Source organism: Carcharodon carcharias, chromosome 14, assembly GCF_017639515.1.
Source record: "Carcharodon carcharias isolate sCarCar2 chromosome 14, sCarCar2.pri, whole genome shotgun sequence".
Lineage (NCBI taxonomy): Eukaryota > Metazoa > Chordata > Chondrichthyes > Lamniformes > Lamnidae > Carcharodon > Carcharodon carcharias.
In genome coordinates, this window is record NC_054480.1 from 131,394,024 (window position 1) to 131,415,460 (window position 21,437).

Sequence of the window (21,437 nt, forward strand, 5' to 3'; positions counted from 1 at the left end):
CTTGGTGACTTGCTGCAGTGCATCTTGTACATGGTACACACTGCTGCCACTCTGCATTGGTGGGTGGAGGGAGTGAATGTTGAGGGTGCTGGATGGGGTGGCAATCAAGCAGGCAGCTTTGGCCTGGATTGTTTCCAGCTTCCTAAGTATTGTTGGAGCTGAACTCATCCAGGCAAGCGGAGACTATTCAATCTCACTCCTCACTTGTGCCATGTACATGGGTACATGGGTTTTGGGGAGTCACGAGGTCAGTTACCAGCCACAGAATTATCAGCCTGTGACCTGCTCTTTCATCAGAGATGCTCACAAGCCATCTACCTTTCTTTATACAGGAGAAGGAAGCCCATAACAGGAGGGAGAGAGAGAGATAACAGGTGGGGTAAAGCCTGAGGTCAGGCCCCTCATACAATTTGAAAGACAGGCTGCTGAGCTGGCAGGGGCAGACAGTGCCTGTGCTGAGGGTGAGGTCGGCGTTCCCCAAGTATCTAGTGAGGAAGCACGCATAATCCAGACAACCTCGGAAAATCAAGATGATCAACGAGTGCCAAGTTTGAGCCAGCCTAGGCAGTCATTCATTCTCTCCTCCCTCTATCCTAGGTGCCAGCAGGAAGAGGGAAAGGCCACCCTCCGCACCTGAAGTCAGTCCCAGCCCCTCGGAAGAGGACAAGGATGACTTCTCACCTTCACCAGCCCAGAGGCACATATATCTAGCTTAAGCTCAGGTTCATGCTCTGATGGTCCTCGCACAGACATGTGTCCACAGTAGGCGGGAGGCAATGAGAGTCAAGGTCTCTGGCACTCAGTAGACTGCTGGAGAAGAGGCCTCTGCTAAATCGGAGTCAGATGATGAGCCTCTGGAAGTGGCCATCGAGAAGATGCAAGAGAATGAGTGAGACACTGGGGAGCATCAAGCAGAGGTGTCAGAGACCCTCAACAGAGTGGCATGTGAGGCTGAAGAGTCTGCCCATGTGCTCTCTGATGTACTGGCTCCGACATGTGAGTGCATTGAAGTCTCCATGGGGAGGATGGTGGACACCACTGAGACCCTGGTCCGGAAGAGTGTCCCATTTTCTGCCAGAGATGCACTCAGGCCTCTCATCGCTGTAACCATGGGTGAGCTTCAGAAGTTGCTATGTGAGGGGGCACTTTGACCTCCCTCTAGGTGTCCCTTCTCCTCAAGGGGTCAGGGAGGGGCCATCAGGGAGCCAAAGGGAGGAGAAGCATCAGCCGGATACCCAGAAGGCATCCACCCAGCAATCTTTAAGGGCGTCCAAGTGTCCCCAATCCCCTCGACCTGCGGCCTCGTCAGCTCCAGCTGCTCTGGCCAAGAAGGGTGGACCTGCCCCAGAGCAGGAGACCCAAAGCAGGCCATGGCCCTCCAGGCTTTGTCCCCCCAAAAGATGCTTGCTGAAATCATGACAGACAGCAGGGCATGACAGTCAGCAGGCTGCCTCCACCTCTGCTGCAGATGTCAAGGAAGCACCTAGAGGTAGCAGTAGAGTAAGAAAAAAGAAGTATCAAATGAGCACTGGTGACACGGGAGTTCAATGATTGTAAATAGTTTCTACCCTCCTAAATAAATGATATGTTGCACTGATTGGAAGCCTCCTGGATTTATTCTTGCTGCTAGTATTTTTAAAGGTCACACACACTCCACTCCTTCCATGGGGGAACCAAAGATAGGTCTTCCTCCCCCTAATACTCAGCTGCGCATGAAGACAAGGGCGATGAGTGCCATGTGGGAGAGGCCTCCCACTCACACAATTCCGCTTGTATCCACTGCCCTCGAGACTCTATGGATAGATCTTGTCACAATGGCAAGACTAACCACGTGAGCCCTTGTCAGGCAGGTCCATTCCCCCGGGAGGTTTGCAGTCACGAGTTGGCTTAAATTCACCTGTATGCCCTTTGCAGGCATCCCTCTCCCTTCCCCCGCTTCTTCCCTAACTCTGCCTGGAGCTGATAGCCAATGGCTCAGAGTGAATGGCAGCTCTACATCTTGCTGGGATCTCACTGCCGTGAGAACCCTCTGGGCCAGACCTGCTGCTTATCGGACCTTCACCAAATAGTGAGGAATAGTAAATGAGGAAGCTCTCATACAGCCACCACATGATTACTGGGATCTCCCTTTAGTGGTCTAGTTGTGCCGACCTTCAGCTCCACCCACCTGAGCAGATCCTCTCCCCCACCTCGATGTTTTGCAATTGGCCATCAGGGGCGTTGCCTTGGCCTGGAGCTGACTTTGTCTCAGGATAAAAACAGAATTACCTGGAAAAACTCAGCAGGTCTGGCAGCATCGGCGGAGAAGAAAAGAGTTGACGTTTCGAGTCCTCATGACCCCTCGACAGAACAGAAGGGTCATGAGGACTCGAAACGTCAACACTTTTCTTCTCCACCGATGCTGCCAGACCTGCTGAGTTTTTCCAGGTAATTCTGTTTTTGTTTTGGATTTCCAGCATCCGCAGTTTTTTTGTTTTTATCTCTGTCTCAGGATGGTGCTTGTGTCATTCCAAACTGTCTCCACCACCTTTTACCATCCCCCTGTCACCCATCAACGCTCCCCCCATCACTGTCGCCTGCCCCCAATGTCACCTTCACTCTCCCCCCGATAACCTTTGAGCCTCCCCCATCACCCTGGACTCTTTCACTGTTCATTTGGGCATTCCTCTCCTCCCTGCTAGGCCCACCCCTGTCCCTGTTCCAATGCCCACTCCCCTCAATCCGCATCACCATCCTTGTTTACCACAATGAACACCCAGATGAGAATTATACACACGGTAGTGGACCCTAACCCTTCCACCCAACTGCATCCCGCCTCCCCCTCTTATAGTAACCCTCCCCTCATGTCACCACCACCCCAACTTTTCACCCCCCAGGATTCCAATGTCAGCCTTCCCTCTGAAGCACTCTGGCCCCACCCCATCCCCTCCCTCCCTCCCCCTTCAATCCTTCCTTGCCTCCTCACTTCATCCACACCCCCACCCTCCTTCACGTTTTCTGCACCCAACCCCCACCACCCCCCCCCTCTTCTCATCTCTTGCACCCAACCCCCCACTTCTCGTCTGGACCTCCCTCCCTCATGTCTTCCGTACACACCATACCAGCGGCCAGCTCCAGTGGCACAGCCAGCTTTGATCCCCAAGGCAGGAGGGGGTAACGCAGTGGTATTGTCCCTGGACTGGTGATCCAGAAACCATGGGTAACACCCTGGGGTATAATAATAATACCATGGCAGATGGTGGAATTTGAATTCAATAAAAATTTGGAATTAAAAGGCTAATGATGACCATGAAACCATCTGGTTCACTAATACCCTTTAGGGAAGGGCATGTCTGGTTGACTCTTAACTTCATTTTAAAGAGAATGACTTCATTTTAAAAAAGAGCAAGACTTCAAAAAGAGCGCGCAAGGGAAGAGAGCAGCGAGACTTCATAAAAAGCGCGAAAGGGAGAGGAGGAGACAATTGGTGAGTGACAGGTGAGTAAACACTTTATATAAGGTATGTCAGTGCAGCTCTGCCACATGGAATGTCAATCCTGCGGGATGTGGGAAGCCATGCAGGCACAAAGTGCCCTTAATGACTACATCTGCAGGGTGTCACCAGCTGCAGAAACCAGAGCTCTGGTTTGCAGAACTTGAGCGGCGGCTGGGGTCACTATGGTGCATCCGCAAGCTGATTATGTGGATAGCATATTTAGAGAGGTGGTCACACCACAGCTAAGAAGTACACAGGCAGAAGAGGTAATGGGTGACTGCCAGAGTATCTAAGAGAAACAGGGAGGGAGTGCAGGAATCTCCCAACGCTATCGCGCTCTCTAATCGCTTTTCCATTTTGGATACTGGTGAGCGAGATGGTTCCTCAGAGGCCTGTAGCAAGAGCCAAATTTGTGGCACCACAGGTGGCTCAGCTGCACAGGAGGGGAGGTGGAATAGTGGAAGTGCTATAGTGATAGGAGATTCCATAGTTAGAGGAGCAGACAGACATTCTGAGGCCATAGGCCGGGATGATATGTTGCCACCCTGGTGCCAGGGTCAAGGAGGTTACAGAGCTGCTGCAGGACATTCTTTTGTGGGAGGGTGGATAGCCAGAGGTTGTGGTCCACATTGGAACCAATGACATAGGCAGGAACAGGGATGAAGTCCTGAAAGCAAATTTTAGGGAGTTAGGAAAGAAATTGAAAAGCAGGTCCTCAAGAGCAGCAATCTCAGGATTATTCCCAGGGGCATATGCTAGTGAGCATAAGAATAGGAAGATTGAGCAGTTCAATACATGGCTGGGGAAATGGAGTAAGATGGAGGGCTTTCAATTTCTGAGGCATTGGGATCAGTTCTGGGACAGGTGGGACCCGTACAAGGAGGATGGGTTACACCTTAACAGAACTGGAGCTAAGACCTTGTGGGGAGGTTTGCCAGTGCTGTTGGGGAGAGCTTAAACTAGATTGGCAGGGGGCTGAGAGTCTGAAGGGAAATTCAGAGAGGAGAGGGGAAAAACTGGCAGTAGGAAATAGAGAAGTATTAACTGATAAGGAGGATATATCAGAGAGTAGTACCAATATAAATAGAATACTTGGAGAGTTTGATAGAACAAGAGTAGGCAATAGTAAGTCATTTGGGTCAGAGCAAGGGGGAAGTTATAAAGCCTAAATCAGGATTAATGTGCATGTATGTGAATGCACGGAGTGTGGTTAATAAGATTAGTGAACTGCAGGCACAGGTTGACAAATGGAACTATAAGGGTATTGCTATAACAGAGACCTGGCTCAAAGAAGGGCAGGACTGGGCATTAAATATTCCTGGGTAAAAGGTGGTTAGGAGAGACAGGAAAGGAAGAAATGTAGGGGGAGTGGCAGTATTGACTAAGGATGGCAATACAGGAGAGAGAGGATGTTCCAGAGGGGTCAAGGAAGGAATCTCTCTGGCTAGAGGTAAGGAATGAAAAGGTGTAATACCATTGATTGGTGTAGTACATAGACTGGGACAGGAATAATGCAAAAGGATAAGGAGGGTGAGAGTTCCTGGGGTGTGTAGAAAGCAGTACGTTTCCAGTCCAATGAGAGGGCAGGCACTGTTTTACCTGGTTCTAGGGAATAAGTTTGCTCAAGTGGATCAAATATCAGTGGGAGAGCATTTAGGGGGCAGTGACCATTGTATCATAAGGTTTAGATTGGCCATGGAGAAGAACAAGGAGCAATCCAGAGCAGGGATAATTAACTGGGGGGAAAGACAACATTTTGGGATGAGAATGCATCTGTGCTAGGTGAGTCAGAGTCAAATCTTGATGGAAAAGATGGTGGCTGAACAATGGGCTACCTTCACAGAGACTGACATTGCTTGCAACGTCAAGGTATAGTCCCTTGAAGGGGAGAGGTAGGGCAAATAAATCTAGAATGCCCTGGATGACAAGAGAAATAGAGGTGAAGATGAAATGGAAGACGTATGTGTATGACAGATGTCAGGGAGAAAACACAATGGGGAATCAGGCTGAGTATAGGAGGACCAGAGCAGGACTAATCAGAAAAGCAAGGAGGGAGCATAGCATAGGAGGCAGCTAACATAAAAGGGAATCCCAAGGTCTGTTTTAAGCATGTAAAAAATAAAAGGGTGGTAAAAGAAAGGGTAGGACCAATTAAGGATAAAAGAGGAGACTTACATGTGGAGGCAGGGGAAGTAGCGGAGGTATTAAATGAGTATTTTGCATCTGGCTTTACAAAAGAAGAGGCTGCTATCCAGGCTGAGTTGAGAGAGGAGGTAACTGGTACACTCGAGGAATTTACAATTGAGAAGGAGGTGGTATTAGAAGATTTTACTTCAAAATTGATATTGTACCAGGACCAGATGAAATGCATCCAAGGATACTGAAGAAGGTGAGAGTGGAAATTTCAGAGGCGCTATTGATAATCTTCCAGTCTTCCTTAGACACGTGGGTGGTGCCGGAGGACCGGAGAATTGCGAATCTTACACCCTTGTTCAAAAAGGGGCACAAACCAGTCAGTTTGACTTCAGTGGTAGGGAAACTTCTGGAAACTATAGTTTGAGACAAAATCAATAGTCACTTAGACAAGTGCAGGATAATTAAGGAAAGCCAGCATGGACTAATTAAGGGAAAATCATGTTTAACTAACTTGGAGTTTTTTGAGGAGGTAACAGAAGGTCGAAAAGGGCAATGCTGTTGATGTGGTGTATATGGATTTTCAAAAGGCATTTGACACAGTGCAATACAATTGACTTGTGAGCAAAATTTTAGCTCATGGAATAAAAGGCACTTGGATAAGAAATTGGCTGAGTGACAGGAAACAGGAGTGGTGATAAATGATTGTTTTTCAGATTGGAGGAAGATCTGGAGTAGAGTTTCCCAGGGGTCAGTTTTGAGACCCTTGGTCTTCTTGATATATATTAATAACCTAGACTGTGTTGCACAGGGCATGATTTCAAAGTTTGTGGATGATATGAAGATTGGAAGCATTGTCAACTGTGGTGAGGATAGTCTTGAAAGTCAAAAGGTCATAGACGTACTGGTGGATTGGGCAGACAAGTGGCAGGTGAAGTTCAATGCAGAGAAGTGTGCTGTGATTCATTTTGGCAGGGAGAATGTGGAGAGACAGTATAAAAAAGGGAGAAACTCTAAAGAAGTTGCAGGAACAAAGGCACCCTGATGTATATGCACATAGGTCATTGAAGATGGCAGGGCATATTGAGAGAGCAGTTAATGAAGCATATGGTATCCTGGGTTTTATTAATAGGGGCATTGAGTACAAGAGTAAGGAGGCCATGTTAAACTTGTATAAGACACTAGTTAGGCCTCATCTGGAATACTGCGTCCAGTTCTGGGCGTCATACTTGCGGAAGGATGTGAAGGCATTGGAGAGAGTACAGTGGAAATTCACAAGAATGATTTTGGGGTAAAGAACTGTAGCTATGAGGATAGATTGGAGAGGTTGGGTCTGTTTTCCTTGGAGTAAAGAAGTTTGAGAGGAGACTTGATAGAGGTATTCAAGATCCTGAGGGGCATGGACAGAGTAAATAGTGAGAAACTGTTCCCACTCAAGAACTAGAAGGCACAGATTCAAAATAATAGACAAAAGGAGTAGAAGTAATGCAAGGAAAAATTTTTTGACCCAGAGGGTGGGTGGAATCTAGAATGAACTTCCTGAAAGGGTGGTGGAAGCATGGTTTGATTGAGGTATTCAAAAGGGAATTGTATTGAAATCTGAAAAGAAAGAATGTGCAAGGTTATGGGGATAAGGCAGTGCAGTGGGATTAGGTAGAATGCTCTTTCAGCGAACTAGTGCAGACCTGATGGGCCAAATGACCTCCTTCTACACTGTAAAGATTCTGTGATTCCCTCTGAAATGGCCTGGCAAGCCACTCAGTTGTATTCAACTGCTAAAAAGTCAATAAAAAAGAATGAAACCAGACAGACCACCCGGCATTGACCTAGGCACTGGAAACGACAACGGCAAACCCAGCCCTGTCAACCCTGCAAAGTCCTCCTTACTAACATCTTACAGATAATGTCCCAGACACCACCATCACCAACCCTGGGTATATCCTGTCCCACTGATGGGACAGACCCAACAGAGGTGGTGGCACAGTGATATACAGTCGGGAGGGAGTTGTCCTAGGAGTCCTCAACATCAACTCCAGACCCCATGAAGTCTCATGGCATTAGGTCAAACATGGGCAAGAAAACCTCCTGCTGATTACCACAAACCTCACCCCCCTCAGCTGATGAGTCAGTGCTCCTCCAAGTTGAACACCACTTGGAGGAAGCACTGGATGGTGGCAAGGGCACTGAATGTACTCTGGGTGGGGGACTTCAATGTCCATCACCAAGAGTGGCTTGATAGCGCCACCACAGGCTGAGCTAGTCGAGTCCTTAAGGACACAGTTACTAGACTGGGTCTGCGGCAGGTGGTGAGGGAACAAACAAGAGGAAATAACATACTTGACCTCATCCTCACCAAATTGCTTGCTACAGATGCATCTGTCCATGATGGTATCGGTGGGAGTGACCGTCTTTGTGGAGACGAAGTCCTAACTTCGCATTGAGGATACCCAGCTTCGTGTTGTGTGGCACTACCACCACGCTAAATGGATTAGATATTGAACAGATCTAGCAACTCAAGACTGGGCATCCATGAGGCGCTGTGGGCCATCAGCAGCAGCAGAATTGTACTCAACCACAAACTGAGACCGCATCCCCCAATCTACTATTACCACCAAGTCAGGGCATCAACCCTGGTTCAATGAAGAGTGCAGGAGAGCATGCCAGGAGCAGCACCAGGCATATCTAAAAATGAGGTGCTAACCTGGTGAAGCTATAACACAGGACTATTTGCATGCCAAACAGCATAAGCAGAAAGTGATAAAACAGAGCCAAGCAATTCCACAAGCAACAGATCAGATCTAATCTCTGCAGTCCTGCCACATCCAGTCATGAATGGTGATGGACAATTAAACAACTCACCGGAGGAGGCGGCTCCACAACGATCCCATCCTCAATGATAGAGGAGCCCAGCACATCAGTGCAAAAGATAAGGCTGAAGCATTTGTAACAATCTTCAACCAGAAGTGCCGATGATCCACTGCAGCCTCCTGTGGAGGTCCCCAGCATCACAAATGCCAGTCTTCAGCCAATTTGATTCACTCTATGTGATATCAAGAAATGGCTGAGGGCACTGGATACTGCAAAGGATAAGGGCCCTGACAATATTCCGGTGATAGTACTGAAGACTTGTGCTCCAGAACTTGCCACACTCCCAGCCAAGCTGTTCCAGTAGAGCTACAACACTGGCATCTACTCTGCAACATGGAAAGTTGCTCAGGTATGTCCTATACACAAAAAGCAGGACAAATCCAACCTGGCCAATTACCATCAGTCTATTCTCCATTATCAGTAAAGTGATGGAAGGGGACATTCAACAGTGCTATCAAGCAACACTTACTTAGTAATAACCTGCTCCGTGATGCTCAGTTTGGGTTCCTCGAGTTTCTGATCTCATTGAAGCCTTGGTTCAAACATGGACAAAAGAGCTGAACTCCAGAGGTGAGGTGAGAGTGACTGCCCTTGACGTCAAGGCAGCGTTTGACCGAGTGTGGCATCAAGGAGCCCTAGCAAAACTGGAGTAAATAGGAATCAGGGGGAAAACTCTCCACTGGTTGGAGAAAATACCTAGCACAAAGGAAGATGGTTGTGGTTGTTGGAGGTCAATCATCTCAGTTTCAATATCCAGGCTTGGGCTGACAAGTGGCAAGTAACATTCACGTCACACAAGTGCCAGGCAATGACCATCTCCAACATGTGAGAATCTAACCATTGCCCCATGACATTTAATAGTATTATCATCGCTGAATCCCCCACTATCAACACCCTGGGGGTTATCGTTGACCAGAAACTGAAATGGACTAGTCATAGAAATACTGTGGCTATAAGAACAGGTCAGAGGCTAGGAATCCTGCAGCAAGTAACTCCTCCCGACTCCCCAAAACCTGTCGTCTATCTACAAGGCACAAAGTCAGGAGTGTGATGGAATGCTCTCCACTTGCCTGAATGTGCAGCTCCAACAACACTCAAGAAGCTTGACACCATCCAGGACAATGCAGCCTGCTTGATTGGCACCATATCCACAAACATTCACTCCCTCCACCTCGGACATACATTGGCAGCAGTGTGTACCATCCACGAGATGCATTGCAGGAATTCACCAAGGTGCCTTCGGCAGCACCTTCGAAGCCCACGACCTCTACCACCTAGAAGGACAAAGGCAGCAGATAGATGGGAACACCACCACCTGGAAGTTCCCCTGCAAGCCACTCATCATCCTGACTTGGGAATATATCGCCATTCCTTCACTGTTGCTGGGTCAAAATCCTGGAACTCCCTAACAGCACTGTGGGTGTAACTACACCACATGGACTGCAGCGGTTCAAGAAGGCAGTTCACCACCACCTTCTCAAGGGCAATTGGGCATGGGCATTAAATGATGGCCGAGCCAGCGACCCCCACATCCCATATATGAATTTAAAAATGTAAGCGCTTTAAAATTCTCCCTTGCTGGTTGCATGACACGAATGTTCAGTTGGGTTACAGAACGATGTAAATTCCCATTGGCTGGGGTGGGGGGGGGGGGTGTGTGTGTGTGTGTGTGTGTGTGTGTGTGTTTGTGCATGATTCCGATCTGTTGTGCTTTTAATGAGCATGCATGAGATGCAAAATGGGTTCCTGCCAAGCTTCAGCAGGAGACCCGACCCACCATTAACCCGCCATGAACGTCAGGAGGGGACGATCTCAACCTGGATTCCCGACATCAGAAAACCAATATTTCGCTCCTCACCATATCTTCCGCACCCACCCGCCACAAATCCCGCTGATGGCAGGGTTTGTGGAGGCGGAGTGGGGTGGGGGGAGGTGGTTAACAGTTCTGAGAAAACATGCGTTCACCCATCAGAAAGAGGAGTTGCAGTTTTTAAATAGGGGACAAGTTCTGCATTTCCACTGTGGAAAATATAACCACATCGTAAGTAGGAATAATTTAACTCCCCTTTCTGTTTACTGTTACTACTCTGAAAAGCAACCAGAAATTAGGAAAACAAATTGCTCAGCTCTTTCAGTTTGCCTGTTCCAAAATGTACAGCTAGCCGAGGAAATATAGAGGCAAGACTTAAACTTAACAAAATTTCATTTTTGCCACTTTCCCCACCCCTTGTACCTGCTGATTCTTTGACCACGTTGCTAACTCATCACCTCAGTCACAATATACCTCTCACACCCTGTGCTTTCCTTTACTGGTGGCTCAGTTGGGTAGTACTTTCATCTTTGTAATAGGAGACTGTGGGTTCAAATCCCACACTAGAGCACAGAAATTGAGATTGGGACTGGAAAGTTGACTAAACTGTGTGCTTAAATCTCGTTTGTGAACTCACAACCTTATAACTTAATTGGAATGGAGGGGTAGTGGAGCAGCTACATGAGAGACCTATTGGAAAACTGAACAGTGTGTAGAACAATGTTAACTGTAGTTGTCATTAGACAGTCTAGTCTGCCTGACTGTCAGGTGAGACTATAATGGTGGGCAGCCTGTTTTCTGACAATGCTATAAGTTAAAATCAGGTGCCAGAATATGAAAATTCTGATCATCCAACCTCTGTAATAGTTTTTGTACATTCTTAATTACCAAGGGTCACAAAGGCAATTGAAATGAATGTGCAACCACTTCAGCAGATCAGTCAGATAGGTAATGGAAGAATGATTCCACAAGCAAATACATCCTTGGGCAGATCCCAGCAAAGCTTCTTCCGGTCAGCAAGACTGTCTATTGATAAATAATTCATCACCATTAACTGTGAGGCCAGTTGTCCTTCCAGCACCTGCCAAGTACTGGAACAAACAGTGGCTGGTTGCCTAATGCTCAATATCGAGTCATCAATGGAAAAAGCATCTCAACAGCACTTAACATTTATTGCCTTGTACAGTCAATCGCTGGGGCAACTGCTTGACTGTATAAATAAACAGGGATACACATTACTTCACTAATCCTGGATGTGTTCTTTAATAGAGAGCGAGGGAAAGAAAGAGAAATGCAGTCCCTGGGTGAAATGTCATTTTGAGGTCATGAAGTGCTCAGTGTGTAGGGGTGAAGGATTAACGAAAATAAAATTCCACAGAAGCTGTTCCCACTCATGAAAGGATTGGGAACGAGAACGAGACAGCACAGATTTAAAGTAACCGGCAAAAGAAGCAAAGGCAACATGAGGAGAAGCTTTATGGCGCAGCAGGTGGTTAAGGTCTGGAATGCACTGGAGGCAGGTTCAACACAGGCATTCAAAAGGAAATTAGACTGTTAGCTGAAAAGGGTGAATGTGCTGAGTTATGGGAGAAGACACTGGGTGAATTGCTCATTTGGAAAGCTGGTACAGACATGATGGACCGAATGTACTCTTTCTGCCCTGTAACTATTCTGTGTTTCTGTGACAAGGCCTCTTGATGGCCCATGCTGAAGGGCACATTCATCATGGGCCTACGATATAATGGGCAAAATTTGCAGTGGAAATTCACTATACTGACCCTATCTTTGCCAAGTTGCTGGATCCAAGTTAAGGCAATAGTAAGGGTGCTTCAGTTACCCCAGTAATTCTGCGATAGGGAAGGTAAAATCTAAAAATCAGCTGTTTTCCTGTACCTAAGTGGTAATCAGTGGCTCCTGCTAGAAAGTGTGCACGTGCAGACATATGGTTCAAGAGAGGATCAGGATCAGGATCAGCAGTGATGACTGTTCTCCAACCTCCCTAACTCTAACTCCAACATTGAAAAAGCTCATTTGAGCTCACCTTTATTGAATTACAACTGTATCCGTGTTCAGGCCTCAACTATCCTTCCTACTAACTAATTTCATTTGGAGACTATCTTCTTTTAAGTGTTTTCCATGGCTCAGTGGTAACATTCTAACCTCAGGCAGTTGTGGGCTCAAGCCCAATGTCAGAGACTTGAGCACATAATCTCCGCCACTGTCTCAATGTTTTTAAAGCACCTGTCTTTCGGATGAGATAGCAAACCAAAGCAAGTATCAGCGCCTTTGTTGGATCTACTGATCCCAGGGACTCCCCCCACCCCCACCCCGCCCCCCCACCAACCCTTTATTCTTTAATGGCATGTGGGGATTACTGGCACGACCAGCATTTGTTGCCCATCCCCACTTGCCCTTCAACTAAGTGGCTTGTTTTCAGAGGGTAGCTAACAGTCAACCACAATGCTGTTGGACTGGAGTCACGTGTAGGCCCGACTGCAAGGGTAAGGACAGCAGATTTCCTTCCCTAAAGGACATTAGTGAACCAGGTGGATTTTTATAACAATAGTTGTCATGGTCACCATTACTGAGACTTGCTTTATATTCCAGATTTTTACTAATTGCATTAAAATTCCACCAGCTGCTTTGGTGGTGGTGGGATTTAAACCCATGGCCCCAGAGCATTAGCCTGGGACTCCGGATTATTAATGCAGTGATATTATCACTATGCCACCATCTCCCCATCTATACAAAGAATAGGAGACTTCCCCTGGCTGACATATATTACCTCAACCAAAATAAATTATCTAATCATTTATTTCCTTGCTGTTTGAGAGATCTAGCTGAGTGCAAATTGGCTTCTATGTTCCTTACAACACTTCCAAAATAATTAATTGGATATGAAGTGCATTAGGACATCCTGAGGTTGTGAAAAACACTATATAAAGACAAGTTCTTTCTTGCTCTGTAAATAGATACCATCAGGGCTTCTGTCCTAAACTTGTCCTTCACAACCCTGAACTTGTACAGAGACCTGCTGAAACCCATCCAATTCTTGTCATTAGTGATGAGGAAACAGGATTAAAAATAATGGAAAAGAAAACAAACAATCTAAAGATATGGAGCAGACCTATTTTCCTTTCCTAATCAAAATTCCTTACTTCCTTCTCAAAAGAAAATGGAATTCTTGCCAGCGTTCCAAGCTTCCACAAGTAAATGTCTGGAATAAGAATCAAATTGGACTTTTGAACAGCGACACCAGCAGAAATTCAGATTCCTGACTCATAAATAGATTAAACACAAAATGCTCCAGGCTGTATTCAAAAAGCATTACTGCCTGGCTCTGTTTAAAATACATCAATACTGCAGGCCAATCTTCAGTACATTTAAACAGGCTATGTCCAAATGGACATCTGTACTTACAACACAGAAAAAAACCCCTTCTTTCTCAACTTTGTTTTATTCTGCTTCCAGTTTTGTGTTGAGCTTATGAATTCCAAGTTCTTGTCCCCCACCTCTTCACCCCTCCCCCACTCTTTTCCTTCCTCTGCTGAAGGTGCTGATTCATTCTGACGTACAGTTCCACAAGTGTTCAAAACTATCAGGGCTGTTGATGAAGTATATCAAGGATAAAAGTTGTTCCACTTTTTTTGGAAAGTAACTGGAGGGAATAAGTTTAACACCAGAAAACCAAAGTATGAGGTCAGGAAATGTTTTAGCTTTGCAGAGACATGTTAGGACATGGAAAACTTTGCCAGAACCAGCAGTCCAAGCAGAATCCATAATCATTTTTAAAATGGAAATGAATTTGTTGTTAGGGCTGGATGAAGTAGAGTGGAATGAGCCATTAACACCAGTGTAGACCAGTTGGGCTCAATGGCCTGTTTCTGTGATGCAGATTCACCATATAACATGATGAATAAATATTTCCCATTTTTCTTACTGTTTGATGAAAGCGGAGGAGAGATGGAACAACATGATGGGCTGTGTCCTCTTTCTGTGCACCAATTTTAAGCAGAGGTTAGCATCCAGTACCTCGTCCTTTAGTGTGGACCCTGGCTGTGAACTTTAGCCAACTACTTGACCGCTGAGGACATGAACTGCTGTCTACTGGTGTCCCAACTATAATTTGACCATGATGTACATCATGGTTGGGAGTTCTAACAAGACTGGGGCAATGTACAGTGAGCGGTAGGAGCACCTAAGATTTACTTGTGAAGACTTTGCAGGGAGCTATTGCCTTGTGAACAGAAGTGATTTCTGACTCTCTAATATTTTTATTTTGAGGAACAAACTGGCCTTTATGCCAAACATTTCAAATGGAAACTTCCATTGTTCTTTTATGTTGGTAGCATCTTAAACACAAGAGAAAGGGAGGATTCCTAGGTGTGAAATATCTTACATCCTCGTTTAACATCAGAGAAAGGAAACATGGGAAACCTCATCATATTTTTTTATTCATTGGATGTGGGTGATGCTTGCTAAGCCAGCATTTATTGCCCATCCCTAAGTTTCCTTGTTCGGCGGGCATTTAAGAGTCAACCACCAAGTCACAGGTAAGGATAGCAGATTTCTGTTCCCTAAAGGATATTAGATGGGTTTTTACAACAATCAGCAATGGTTTCATAGGTTTTAATTGAATTCAAATTCCACCATCTGCTATGGTGGGATTTGAACCCAGGTCCCCAGAGCACCCCTGGTGTCTAGAATACTAGTCCAGTGACAATACCATTATATCATCGCATCCCAAAGGAAACTTTGCAGGAAACTTCAGCCTTGTTCTCCACGAGAAAAAATTCTTTATAAAAGCCCAGAAATTTAAATATTTCGAAATAAAAAATTAAATTTGGACCAAATTTCTGCTCCTCACTTGTTTAGGGTGGTTTTAACTGGGGATGATGGTGCAAAACAGGTGGATCAGGCCAGCTGTCCATTATATTCCCTGCCCGATGCCTGAAGTCCCAAAAGCAAATAATTAAATTTAAAACGCAGTGGGGCATGTGCATGCAATTTAAGCTGCTGGTATGCCCAACATTCCTTCATTGCAAGTATATTAAAGTGGCTACAGTTCTTGAGAGATCATAGAATCGTCTAATGGTTGAAGCACAGAAGGGGGCCATTTGGCCCAATAAGCCCATGCTGGGCATACTCTCCAGGACAAGGTGAGAAGTTCAGCAATCCAGGAGAGCCTCAGGATAGAGTCGCTGCTCCTCTGGATCGAGAGGGACCGATTGAGGTTGCTTGGGCATCTGATAAGGATGCCTCCTGGTAAGCTCCTGCTGGAGCTGTAACTGGCGCGGCCCACTGGGCGGAGACCTTGAGGCTGACCCAGGACACGCTGGAGGGATTACATCTTTCGGCTGGCCTGGGAACGTCAGGGAATCCCCCAGGAGGAGCTGGATTCTGTGGCTGAGGAAAGAGAAGTCTGGTCAGCCCGGCTCAGCTTACTGCCACCGTGATGCTCACCAGGACATGTGATGTGAAAATGGATGGAAGGATGGAGGCTCATGCTGATTCTCCCCAAGAGCAATTAGCTCATTCACTCCCCCATCCTTTGCCTGTGACCCTGCAAATTTTTTTTCTCTTCAGGTGTTTTCCCAATTCCTTGTGAAAGCCACAATTGAACCTGCCTCACTGCCCTTTCAGGCAGAGCATTCCAGATCCTAACCAATCACTGAGTGAAAAAGCTTTTCCTTCCCAAAAGCGCTGCAGCGAGACTCTCCCTTCTCCCCCTCCCTTCCTACCCCAGTGTCCTGACAGTTTCCCTCCTCTCTTTTCCCTCTAAAGTTTTTAAGTCTTAATCTCCTTTCCCTTCATGCGGACACTGTACCGGAGCTGTTACGTGCTGATGCTCCTGCCATGATTCAAGGCTGTAAACTGAATGGGAATTCCCAACCACAATGCACACCACAGTCATGTCATGGTTGGAGGATAATGTAGGCAGCAGCTCAGGAATAACCCTTGGGGATGGTGTCTGGTCTGTGTCAATGTCAGGCCACAAACACTCACAGTCTTCAGAACCATGACTGTCTGTGCTAAATGCAGCTGGTTAGCAATTATAGCCTCATCACCAGGAAACATTTCAAAGCACCATACAAGTAAGTTACTTTAAAATGCAGTGGAAGTTATTATGTAAACAAGCAAGGCAAGATCCCACAAACAGCATTAAGACAAATCACCAAGTAATTGGATTTTGACAGTTCTCAGAGTTGGCCTCTCATTTTGTATCTTCCATAAACTTGAACTCATCCAAAATTCTGCTGCCTGTATCCTACAAGCACCAAGTCCTGTTCACCCATCACCCCTGTGCTCACTGACCTACATTAGCTCCCAGTTCAGCAATGCCTGAATTTTTAAATTCTCATTCTTGCGTTCAAATCCCAACATGCCCTGGCCCCTCCCTATCTCTGTAACTTGAAAGTCCTTTGAGATCGCTGTACTCTTCCAGTTCTGCACATCCACTATTTTAATCTTGTTCTATCATTTGTGGCCTTGCCTTCAACTGTCTAGGCCCCGAGGTGTGGAATATCTCCCCCTAAACCTTGCTCGCTCTTTTTTTAAAAATGCTTCTTAAAATCTGACCAAGATGCTGGCCAGTCAGGCCCTTCCCATCCCCCGAAATATTATTTTGTTAATAAATGTATAATTCCCTAGGTAGCTCAGTGGGTGTGATTACTGCTTAGTGTGCTACTGAACTATGTAGGTCCTGATTTCAACTCCTGTGCAGTGCCAAGCCAACTGGGGTGCAACCACTGACCACAGTGCCCTGCAGGGGTTAGGGTTGCCAACTGTGATTAAATATATTCCTGGAGGTTACATCACATGACTTGCCCCCATGCCCCAGTTGTTAGTCAGCCAACACATCCAAGTTTGTGGCACATTGCTTTCCGATTGGTGTAGAAAGGCAAAAAGGCACATTACCCAATTGGATGATGGTTGACCGTCAGCCTTTTCTCCCCCCCACCCCCCCCCAATTTTCAATATTTTTATATCTGGTGAAGAGAAACGTTCAAAGAAAATGACAGAAAAACATCTTTTAAATGTCCCAATAGCTTTTCAGCAGGGTTGCACACAGCAGTGTCCTGGACATCTTCAATGTCCTGGAGACTCCAGGCCAATCCTGGAGGGTTGGCAACCCTAACAGGGAGGGGGAAATGCCTCCAGGGCTCCCAACCCTACTGGCTACTCAATGCCTCCTGCTCGTTAGTGCAGGTATCAGATGAGACATGTAACAGCCTCCATATCGATATGGTTTAATAACCAGTGCATCGTCACTCTCGTTTGAAGAGGACAACTTTGCAGGAAGCCAAGGAGAACTGCAAAGGAGCACAAGAAAAAAAAAACTCCCAGAAGAGTCAAGCCTTTAGGCAGAGAGGGAAAGTGCGTGTTAAAACACTGGCCACATTATATATTCCTAATTAGGGAAGATCGCTCTCGGGAGAGGAGGAACCCTTTGGTGTTAAAAAAATAAGTCCGAGGAAAAGATGAATTTCTCTTTTTTTAAAAAAAAAATCTAGTGATATGAACTGTTCGCAAAAAAAAGGACAAAATATTTCAGGGGAAAATGGATAAATAAATGCATTAGCAAGCAGCGAAAAACACACGCAACAACGTAGCAAGTAAACTTCTCACTCATTGAGCCCAACTTGGTGTATTTTCCCTACTTGACCATGCCGCTCCCCATCTCAAGGATTTGCCCAAGAAATTAACACCGAGGCAAAGTTTTAACCTTTTCCTAACGTTCTTCAGCTGGCACTTAATAATCCCAAATGCCAATTTTAACTTAACCCGGAATAATTACCCCGAATCTGCTCCTAGTTATTTTCTTGCCGCCGGTATGCTTTGCAATGACTAACACTTACAGCAATACCATGCGGAGGGAGAGAAAGTGGATTTTAACAACATAATACACTCCGATTACTCCAACTCCCGCCCACGGGCACTGGAATAAATCCCAGGCAGAGAATACAAGTTTACTGCAGGAACACAAGCTACTCCATTTCATCAAAAACGAGGCTTACCTGCCACGGACGTAAGGTCTAACCCGACGGGGAGAAGGCATCTAATTGCCTACAAAGTAAAATGTATAAATTATCGACATCTTGAATTTGCTGGAATGTGAAATAAGACCAGCAGTCAAAGCCGGCGACACGCCCTCTGAGCTGGTAAACCATCTCTTCAAAATATATTTTTAAACACTCTATGTTAACATGCCATATAAAACGTGACCTGCCAGCTCTGACGCCTTAGTGCAGCCGAAAACACTTTTTATACCTTGTCAGTTCTGAGAGGGGAGGGGGAGGCACAAGAGACAACATACAGCAAGGTTTTACTCTCACTGGGTGGCCAAACGTATCCTCTTTTATCCCATTTACCAGTGCATCACCAGTGCTCCTTGGAGACTTCCTCTCTCTTGTTTGTTGCAATCGAATTAAACTACAGACTGAGAGAAAGCAGAGGGGGGGGGGGGGGAGAGGCTAGCTCCGCCGTGCAATGCACCCGAGGCTTCAGAATCGTTTTGTTTGTAGAGTTGAGTGCAATTTTTTTTTGAAAGAGTATTCAGATTCCTTCAGGAAATAGGTCACAGCTACAACCAGAACACGTGGGCGCAATCTTTTATTTTTGCAAGTAAAAAACCCCTCTTGCTTTTAACCCTTTCCGCCTAACAGAATTCACCTTCCCTTGAAGACTTCTGATTCCTTCATTTGGACACGGTTCCACTGGAGCTCTCCAATAACTTGACCAAGTGTGAACTGCGAGGAGACTAGTCGGGGGCAGCAGACCCAAGCTGAACTCCCATCCGTCCTTCCACAATATCTTGCATTTATATAGCGCCTTAACATAATGAAATGTTCCTAGATGCTACATACCACTGTTATGGAGCAAAGCCACATGAGCCAACATGAAGAGATATGAGCGCACGTACTAAAAAGCTTGATTCAAAGAGGTGGGTTTTGAGGAATGTCTCAAAGGAGGACAGTGAGGTCGAGAGGCATAGTGAGAGAATTCCAGAGCTTGGGGCCTCAGCAGCTGGAGGTAGGGCCACCGGTGGTGGGGTGTTTAAAATCAGAGAACTTTTTAAAAATTCTTTCTTTCATGGGATGTGGGCATCACTGGCAAGACCAACATTTATTGCCCAGCTAGGCCATTTCAGAGGGTAATTAAGATTCAACCACATCTGTGAGCTTGGGGTCACATACAGGCCAGGCAAGGATGACAAATTTCCTTCCCTAAAGAGCATTAGTTAACTAAGTGGTTTCTAAAAAAACAGTCAATAATAGTTTTATGGCCACCATGACTAATACTAACTTCTATATTTCAGATTTTTAATTAGCTATTTAAATTCCTTCTACTAGCTACTATGGTAGGATTTGAACCCACATCCCCAGGTATAGCTTGAGTCTCTAGATTACCAGTCTAGTGACATTACCACTCTGCCACCATCTCTCTACAGCTGTTAGGTATACCTTACAACCTTCTAAGGGAGCTGGGTGGATGCAGTAAAGCTTTCAACACAACGAAGCTCAATTCTTGTGTTTTTATTTCATTTTGCTGACTCATGTTGCTGAATAAGTGCCATCTGAAAATGAAAATGGTGTTGAGGTAGAAGATTAGCCATGATCTCATTGAATGGCAGAGCAGGCTCGAGGGGCCAAATGGCCTTCCTCTGCTTCTATTTCCCATGTTCCATGGGGATCACAGCCGATCCCTGGTCTCACTCACATTCAACATTCCAATATGCCTGGGCAAGGGCGGGAAGAGGGGTTTGGGTTACTGCACAGTAATTAAGTGCAGGAATCACAGTCAGTATTCCTCCCTTCCTGAAGCTGAGGATAATTAAAGCACCTGTATTGTTACCCTGGAGCAAGATCAGCTAACTGAGTACAGGTTGTGGATCAAACCTTGGACCAACCTGGTTTTCATGATACTATTGCAGACCAGACATTGTGCTTACCAAGTGAGTCATGTGGTCAGGTTCCCTCCTGCCCTTTCATCGCTTTGTGTTCAGCTTGAAAACAATCTAAATCCCTCTTTCTTCTATCTACCATCATCCTTTCCAAGAGGGTTTTAACGGAGCTTTATCTTGTTTAAAGCTTTACTGCATCCACCCTCTTCCCTTAGAAGATTGGAAAGTGTTCCTAACAGACACTTTTCCATGATTTTAATTGCCCCACCACTGGTGGCCCTGCCTAGGCATTTTTATATTATTGGGCTTTCTTGCTCTTTTCTGCTGCAAATAAAATAAATTGCCCTAAGGTGCTTCAAAGGAGCATTATAAAACAAAAAATGACACTGAGCCACATAAGGAGATATTAGCTCAGGTGACCAAAAGCTTGGTCAAATAGGTAAGTTTTAAGGAGTGTCTTAAAGGAGGAAAGTGAGGTGGAGTGGCAGAGAGATGCAGAGAGGGAATTCCAGAGCTTGAAGCCCTATGTAGCCGATGGCATAGCCACCAGTAGCGGAACAAATAAAGTCAGAGTTGCTTAAGAGGCCAGAATTAGATGTAAAGACAATATGCCATGTTTTGGGTAAGATGTGAAACTAAGGCTCTGAATGAAAAAATAACAAACAAACTGCGGGTTCTGGAATTCTGACACAAAAGCGAAAAAATTCCAGTAAAACTCAGCAGGTCAGCCAGCGTCTGGAAGAAGGCTAGAAAAGCTGTCTGCCCCGATGAAGCAGTCGCACCTGAATTGTCAAACCTGTTTACTCTCTCCACACATGATCATTGAAATATCACAGAATCACAGCATAGCACAGCACATAAGAGTTTTGTCTCATTTACCTTCGAGGAAGAGTTTCAGGGAGAAACTTTGTCGAATCGTTTCCTCATGGGGGTTAAATAGGTGTGGTGGAATCCATGCAAAAGCTGCCTGCCAGAGATCTGTGCGGGTGGTTGATTTGTTCGGCTGAACAATTTATCGTTCTTCTAAATTTTGCAATCTCCTTCTTTGCAAAACCCTCCCAACGAGATTTTTTTTTGGGATGATTAACTTACCTTTGCTCTTACTCCCAGACGAAGAGAAACAACAAGCATGTGAATTCATCGTCTCATAGCACTGAGCAATAAATTCACATTCCTAATTCAGCAGCAGAATTGAGACACTAACCTATTGTAATTTCCTTCAGAAAGGGCATCAGCAATTGACATAT

At 45.7% G+C, this 21,437-nt stretch overlaps 1 long non-coding RNA gene across 1 annotated transcript in view; it reads right to left on the minus strand.

Annotated features, from left to right (window-relative positions):
* LOC121286803 overlaps positions 1-18,699 on the minus strand; it is a 38,641-nt gene extending 19,942 nt beyond the window's left edge. Inside the window, exons 1-2 of the long non-coding RNA XR_005945066.1 lie at positions 18,558-18,699; positions 18,305-18,353 (exon numbers count right to left, since the gene is read on the minus strand). This is a non-coding gene — a long non-coding RNA (uncharacterized LOC121286803). The remainder of the gene's footprint in view (positions 1-18,304; positions 18,354-18,557) is intronic.
* Positions 18,700-21,437: the final 2,738 nt, after the last annotated feature.